This window comes from Melanerpes formicivorus, unplaced genomic scaffold (genome assembly GCF_026170545.1).
Source record: "Melanerpes formicivorus ecotype bairdi unplaced genomic scaffold, bMelFor1.0.p_v2 SCAF_237, whole genome shotgun sequence".
In the NCBI taxonomy this organism is placed as follows: Eukaryota; Metazoa; Chordata; class Aves; order Piciformes; family Picidae; genus Melanerpes; species Melanerpes formicivorus.
This window is the reverse complement of record NW_027142589.1, coordinates 59,974-67,500: the sequence shown is the minus strand read 5'-3', so window position 1 is coordinate 67,500 and position 7,527 is coordinate 59,974.

Below are 7,527 nucleotides of genomic sequence, written 5' to 3'. Positions count from 1 at the left end.
GAAATCTCCCCCCGCCCCTGACCGCCTCCCCCCCCCGCCCCCGCTGCCGGTTTGCGCGGAGCCCCCCCTTCCCGCCGTTGCCTCTTGCCGCTACCCCCGCCCCCCCCCCGCTGCCGGTTTGCGCGGAGCCCCCCCTTCCCGCCGTTGCCTCTTGCCGCTACCCCCGCCCCCCCCCCGCTGCCGGTTTGCGCGGAGCCCCCCCTTCCCGCCGTTGCCTCTTGCCGCTACCCCCGCCCCCCCCCCGCTGCCGGTTTGCGCGGAGCCCCCCCTTCCCGCCGTTGCCTCTTGCCGCTACCCCCCGCCCCCCCCCCGCTGCCGGTTTGCGCGGAGCCCCCCCTTCCCGCCGTTGCCTCTTGCCGCTACCCCCCGCCCCCCCCCCGCTGCCGGTTTGCGCGGAGCCCCCCCGCCTGCCGTTGCCTCTTGCCGCGGCCACCACCGCCCCCCCCACACCCCCCGGCCCCCGTTACCGGTTTGCGCGGAGCCCCCCCTCCCGACGTTGCCTCTTGCCGCTGCTGCCACCCCCAGCTCCCCACACCCCCCGGCTCCCGTTAGCGGTTTGCGCGGAGCCCCCCCTTCCCGCCGTTGCCTCTTGCCGCTACCCCCCGCCCCCCCCCCGCTGCCGGTTTGCGCGGAGCCCCCCCTTCCCGCCGTTGCCTCTTGCCGCTACCCCCCGCCCCCCCCCCGCTGCCGGTTTGCGCGGAGCCCCCCCTTCCCGCCGTTGCCTCTTGCCGCTACCCCCGCCCCCCCCCCGCTGCCGGTTTGCGCGTAGCCCCCCCTTCCCGCCGTTGCCTCTTGCCGCTACCCCCCGCCCCCCCCCCGCTGCCGGTTTGCGCGGAGCCCCCCCTTCCCGCCGTTGCCTCTTGCCGTTACCCCCGCCCCCCCCCCGCTGCCGGTTTGCGCGGAGCCCCCCCGCCTGCCGTTGCCTCTCGCCGCGGCCACCACCGCCCCCCCCACACCCCCCGGCCCCCGTTACCGGTTTGCGCGGAGCCCCCCCTCCCGACGTTGCCTCTTGCCGCTGCTGCCACCCCCAGCTCCCCACACCCCCCGGCTCCCGTTAGCGGTTTGCGCGGAGCCCCCCCTTCCCGCCGTTGCCTCTTGCCGCTACCCCCGCCCCCCCCCCCCGCTGCCGGTTTGCGCGGAGCCCCCCCGCCTGCCGTTGCCTCTTGCCGCGGCCACCACCGCCCCCCCCCACACCCCCCGGCCCCCGTTACCGGTTTGCGCGGAGCCCCCCCTCCCGACGTTGCCTCTTGCCGCTGCTGCCACCCCCAGCTCCCCACACCCCCCGGCTCCCGTTACCGCTTTGCACGGAGCCCCCCCGCCCGCCGTTATCTCTTGCCGCTGCCGCGACCCATCTCCCCCCCCCCCCGCCGCCGCTAACTGCCCCCCGAAGCCGCTAGCAGCTGGGCACCCCCCGCCAAAGCCGCCGCGGCTTCCCCTTCCCACATTGTCCCCTGGAGGGGGGATCGCGACGCGGGCTGCCGCTTCCCTCCCGGGCTGCCCGGCTGCTCTCTAACCCCTGCGACCGAGGCGGCGCTGTTAGGGCGGCCGTGCCGGTGCCCCTTGCCGCAGCTAGCCTCTCGCCGCTGCCCCTCCCGTCCGTCGTCCCCCGTCCCCAAAAACTTGCTGCTCTCCACGCTGGAGCCTGCACGGGGGAGGTTGCGCTCCGCTCCTCCGGCCCTAAAGCCGCCCTCGCCCGCCCCCCGGCTTGCCGCTTGGCTGGGCTGCCCGCCCGCCCGCTAATCCCCCCAACGCCCCCACCCCAAAAACACCCCAGCCCTACCGCATGCCGCTCCCCCTCTCCCCGCTCTCGCTGACCGCTGCCACCCCCCCCCACCCCTCCCCCCCGAAACAAACCCCCCAGCCCTACCGCATGCCGCTCCCCCTCTCTCCCTAGCCTGCCCCCCCCGCCGTCGCTTGCTGCTGCCGCCGCCGCCGCCGCCGCCGCCGCCGCCGCCGCCGGGACCCGCCTCGGTCTGGTGGCGCGCGCTCGGAGATCCCCGGCTACCCGTCCGTCCGTCCCTCCCTCCCGCCCCGCCCCGGGGGAGGGCCCGGGGCAGCGCGGGCAGGCGGGGAGCAAAAAAAGGCGCGGGCGCCAAAAAACGTCGGGGTCCCGGGGTGGCGGAGGGGGGCGGCGGCGGGGGCGGCGGCGGGTACACGGCGCCGGGTCCAGGGCGCCGGGTCCAGCCCGTCCCGGGGCGGGGACAGGTGGTGTCGTCCGTCCCCGCCCCCGTAACCTGCTCTGAAGCATCCGCTTCCCGCCGCGGTTCGCCCTCCACCCCCCCGCCGCACACGCAGCTGCCGCTTCCCGCCGCCTCTGCCCCCCGCCCCGGGATCAACCACCCGCCGGGTCCAGCCGGTCCCGGTCCCGGGAACCTGCTCCCGGGGCCAGCCGGAGCCACGCCCCCTCCTCTGACGCTTCCAGCTGCCGCCTCCCCTCCCACCCCCCAAACTCACACTGGCCCTCGCCGGCCCGCCCACCCGCCTACCTGCTTGCCCGCCGCCGCTGGGTGGCGTGCCGGACACTCTCGCACACAGGTACACAGACAGGGACACAGGGACACAGGCACTCGGGCACACAGGGACACAGGGACACAGGGACACAAGGACACAGGGACACAGGCACTCAGGCACTCAGGCACTCAGGGACACAGGGACACAGGGACACAGGCACTCAGGCACTCAGGGACACAGGGACACAGGGACACAGGGACACAGGCACTCAGGCACACAGGGACACAGGTGGCGGGCCGGAGGCCTCTCTCCACTGTGTGGCAGGGGTCCAAGAGCCACCCCAGCCCAACCCAGAGGGTCTTTTGCACCTCTCTAGAGGCCACCCAGAGACCCCAGGCCGCAGCAGAAGCCTCCCCCGCATGCTCTGCAGGCTTCCGACCCACCCCAGGCCGCACCAGAAGCCTCCCCCGCAAGCTCTGCAGGCTTCCGACCCACCCCAGGCCGCAGCAGAAGCCTCTCCCGCACGCTCTGCAGGCTTCTCAGCCACCCCAGGCCGCAGCAGAAGCCTCCCCCGCACGCTCTGCAGGCTTCTCAGCCACCCCAGGCCGCACCAGAAGCCTCTCCCGCACGCTCTGCAGGCTTCTCAGCCACCCCAGGCCGCACCAGAAGCCTCCCCCGCACGCTCTGCAGGCTTCTCAGCCACCCCAGGCCGCACCAGAAGCCTCCCCCGCACGCTCTGCAGGCTTCTCAGCCACCCCAGGCCGCAGCAGAAGCCTCCCCCGCACGCTCTGCAGGCTTCTCAGCCACCCCAGGCCGCACCAGAAGCCTCCCCCGCACGCTCTGCAGGCTTCTCAGCCACCCCAGGCCGCACCAGAAGCCTCTCCCGCACGCTCTGCAGGCTTCTCAGCCACCCCAGGCCGCACCAGAAGCCTCTCCCGCACGCTCTTCAGGCTTCTCAGCCACCCCAGGCCGCAGCAGAAGCCTCCCCCGCACGCTCTGCAGGCTTCTCAGCCACCCCAGGCCGCACCAGAAGCCTCCCCCGCACGCTCTGCAGGCTTCCCACCCACCCCAGGCCGCAGCAGAAGCCTCTCCCGCACGCCCTGCAGGCTTCTCAGCCACCCCAGGCCGCAGCAGAAGCCTCTCCCGCACGCTCTGCAGGCTTCTCAGCCACCCCAGGCCGCAGCAGAAGCCTCTCCCGCACGCTCTGCAGGCTTCTCAGCCACCCCAGGCCGCAGCAGAAGCCTCTCCCGCACGCTCTGCAGGCTTCTCAGCCACCCCAGGCCGCAGCAGAAGCCTCTCCCGCACGCTCTGCAGGCTTCTCAGCCACCCCAGGCCGCAGCAGAAGCCTCTCCCGCACGCTCTGCAGGCTTCTCAGCCACCCCAGGCCGCAGCAGAAGCCTCTCCCGCACGCTCTGCAGGCTTCTCAGCCACCCCAGGCCCCAACAGAAGCCTCTCCCGCACGCTCTGCAGGCTTCCGACCCACCCCAGGCCGCAGCAGAAGCCTCTCCCGCACGCTCTGCAGGCTTCCGTCCCACCCCAGGCCGCACCAGAAGCCTCCCCCGCACGCTCTGCAGGCTTCTCAGCCACCCCAGGCCGCACCAGAAGCCTCCCCCGCACGCTCTGCAGGCTTCTCAGCCACCCCAGGCCGCAGCAGAAGCCTCCCCCGCACGCTCTGCAGGCTTCTCAGCCACCCCAGGCCGCAGCAGAAGCCTCCCCCGCACGCTCTGCAGGCTTCTCAGCCACCCCAGGCCCCAACAGAAGCCTCTCCCGCACGCTCTGCAGGCTTCCGACCCACCCCAGGCCGCACCAGAAGCCTCCCCCGCACGCTCTGTAGGCTTCTGACCCACCCCAGGCCCCAACAGAAGCCTCCCCCGCACGCTCTGCAGGCTTCTCAGCCACCCCAGGCCGCAGCAGAAGCCTCTCCCGCACGCTCTGCAGGCTTCTCAGCCACCCCAGGCCGCACCAGAAGCCTCTCCCGCACGCTCTGCAGGCTTCTCAGCCACCCCAGGCCGCACCAGAAGCCTCTCCCGCACGCTCTGCAGGCTTCCGACCCACCCCAGGCCGCACCAGAAGCCTCCCCCGCACGCTCTGCAGGCTTCTCCGCCACCACAGGCCGCACCAGAGGATCTTTTGCACCTCTCTGGACGCCACCCAGAGACTCCAGGCCGCACCAGAGGCCCCCCCCCCCAACCATTTACAGGCTGCAGTGCCAGCCTAGGCCCCGCTGGCAGCCTCCCTTGTCTGCTTTGGAAGGCCTCCCATCCACTCCAGACCTGCCTGGAGGCCTCCCTCGACTGCTCCCGGGGCCCTCGAAGCCACCCTAGGCCTTTCTGGAGGACCTGCTCGACCGCTCGGGCGGCTTCTGACGCACCCTCGGCCATCCGGCGCCCAGCAGCTCCCAGGGCCAGGCACCGGCCTCCCCCTCCGGCCGCCCCTGGGGCCGGGGGTGGCTCGGACTCGGCGCCCCCAACGTGTCGTCCCGTCCCCCCCCGCCCCGCACCGCCGAACATTCGCTGCAGCCGAGGGCTTGCCGCTCGACGCCTACCCCACCCGCCCAGCCCCCCGCTGCGGCCCGGCGCTGCCCCCGGCCGCTGCGCCCCGCCTCTCATCGCTCCCCCCACCCGGCAACCGGCCGCCGGGCACGGCAAGTCCCAGGGCAGGGAACAGGTGCTGCCGGGACCCCGTGCTGGCTGCCGGCTTCCCGGGGCTGCCCCGGGCACGGACAGGTCGCCCCCCCCGCCCCGGCGAATGTTCACCGAACCGGCTGCCGGCTGCCTTCGAGCACCCCCCGCCCCCCCGCCACTATCGTCCCCCCCGCCCCCCCCTCCGCCTCCGCTGCCGCTTCTCCCCGCACCGCCTCCACTGCCTCCCCCCGCCGCCGGCGAACGAGTCGCCGGATCCGTAGGGTGCCGGGAGCCCGAACGGCGAGCGGCTCCGGCTGCTGCCGGGACCGCGGGGATTCGAGCCGGTCCGGCCGCGGCCGGGACCCCGTGCCGGAAGCCGGCATCCCGGGACGGCCCCGGGACGGCCCCGGTCGCCGGCCGGGTGACGTTCAGCGAAGCGGCTGCCGCCAGTCTTTGGGCCTCCCCCGTGCCGGGGGCCGCGGGGCTTCGAGCCGGTCCGGCCGCGGCCGGGATCCGGGGCCGGACGATGGCTTCCCGGGCCGGTCCCGGTCGCCTCCCGGGTGACGTTCACCGAAGCGGCTGCCGGCTGTCTTCGAGCCCCTCCCCCCCTCCGCCTCCGCGGCCGCTTCTGCCCGCACCCCCTCCACTGCCTCCCCCCGCCGCCCGCGAACGAGTCGCCGGATCTGTAGGGTGCCGGGAGCCCGAACGGCGAGCGGCTCCGGCTGCTGCCGGGACCGCGGGGATTCGAGCCGCTCCGGCCGCGGCCGGGACCCCGTGCCGGAAGCCGGCATCCCCGGACAGCCCCGGGACGGCCCCGGTCGCCGGCCGGGTGACGTTCAGCGAAGCGGCTGCCGGCTGTCTTCGAGCCCCCCCCCCCTCCGCCTCCGCTGCCGCTTCTGCCCGCACCGCCTCCACTGCCTCCCCCCGCCGCCGGCGAACGAGTCGGCGGATCCGTAGGGTGCCGGGAGCCCGAACGGCGAGCGGCTCCGGCTGCTGCCGGGACCCGCGGGGATTCGAGCCGGTCCGGCCGCGGCCGGGACCCCGTGCCGGAAGCCGGCATCCCGGGACGGCCCCGGGACGGCCCCGGTCGCCGGCCGGGTGACGTTCAGCGAAGCGGCTGCCGCCAGTCTTTGGGCCTCCCCCGTGCCGGGGCCGCGGGGCTTCGAGCCGGTCCGGCCGCGGCCGGGATCCCGGGCCGGACGATGGCTTCCCGGGCCGGTCCCGGTCGCCTCCCGGGTGACGTTCACCGAAGCGGCTGACGGCTGTCTTCGAGCCCCCCCCCCCCCTCCGCCTCCGCGGCCGCTTCTGCCCGCACCCCCTCCACTGCCTCCCCCCGCCGCCCGCGAACGAGTCGCCGGATCTGTAGGGTGCCGGGAGCCCGAACGGCGAGCGGCTCCGGCTGCTGCCGGGACCGCGGGGATTCGAGCCGCTCCGGCCGCGGCCGGGACCCCGTGCCGGAAGCCGGCATCCCCGGACAGCCCCGGGACGGCCCCGGTCGCCGGCCGGGTGACGTTCACCGAAGCGGCTGCCGGCTGTCTTCGAGCCCCCCCCCCCCCTCCGCCTCCGCTGCCGCTTCTGCCCGCACCCCCTCCACTGCCTCCCCCCGCCGCCGGCGAACGAGTCGGCGGATCCGTAGGGTGCCGGGAGCCCGAACGGCGAGCGGCTCCGGCTGCTGCTGGGACCGCGGGGCTTCGAGCCGCTCCGGCCGCGGCCGGGACCCCGTGCCGGAAGCCGGCATCCCGGGACGGCCCCGGGACGGCCCCGGTCGCCGGCCGGGTGACGTTCAGCGAAGCGGCTGCCGCCAGTCTTTGGGCCTCCCCCGTGCCGGGGCCGCGGGGCTTCGAGCCGGTCCGGCCGCGGGCCGGGATCCCGGGCCGGACGATGGCTTCCCGGGCCGGTCGCCGGTCGCCTCCCGGGTGACGTTCACCGAAGCGGTTGACGGCTGTCTCCGAGCCCCCCCCCCCCCCTCCGCCTCCGCTGCCGCTTCTGCCCGCACCTCCTTCACTGCCTCCCCCCGCCTCCCGCGAACGAGTTGCCGGATCCGTAGGGTGCCGGGAGCCCGAACGGCGAGCGGCTCCGGCTGCTGCCGGGACCGCGGGGATTCGAGCCGGTCCGGCCGCGGCCGGGACCCCGTGGCGGAAGCCGGCATCCCGGGACGGCCCCGGGACGGCCCCGATCGCCTCCTGGGTGACGTTCACCGAAGCGGCTGCCGGCTGTCTTCGAGCCCCCCCCCCCCTCCGCCTCCGCTGCCGCTTCTCCCCGCACCCCCTCCACTGCCTCCCCCCGCCGCCGGCGAACGAGTCGGCGGATCCACACCGTCCCGAGAGCCCGAGGCGGCGGCACCCAGTGCGGGTCCGGCCGAGGCCGGGACCCCGTGCCTGTCGCAGGCTTCCCGGGACGGCCCCGGAACGGCCGCGGTCGCCGGCCGGGTGACGTTCTCCGAAGCGGCTGC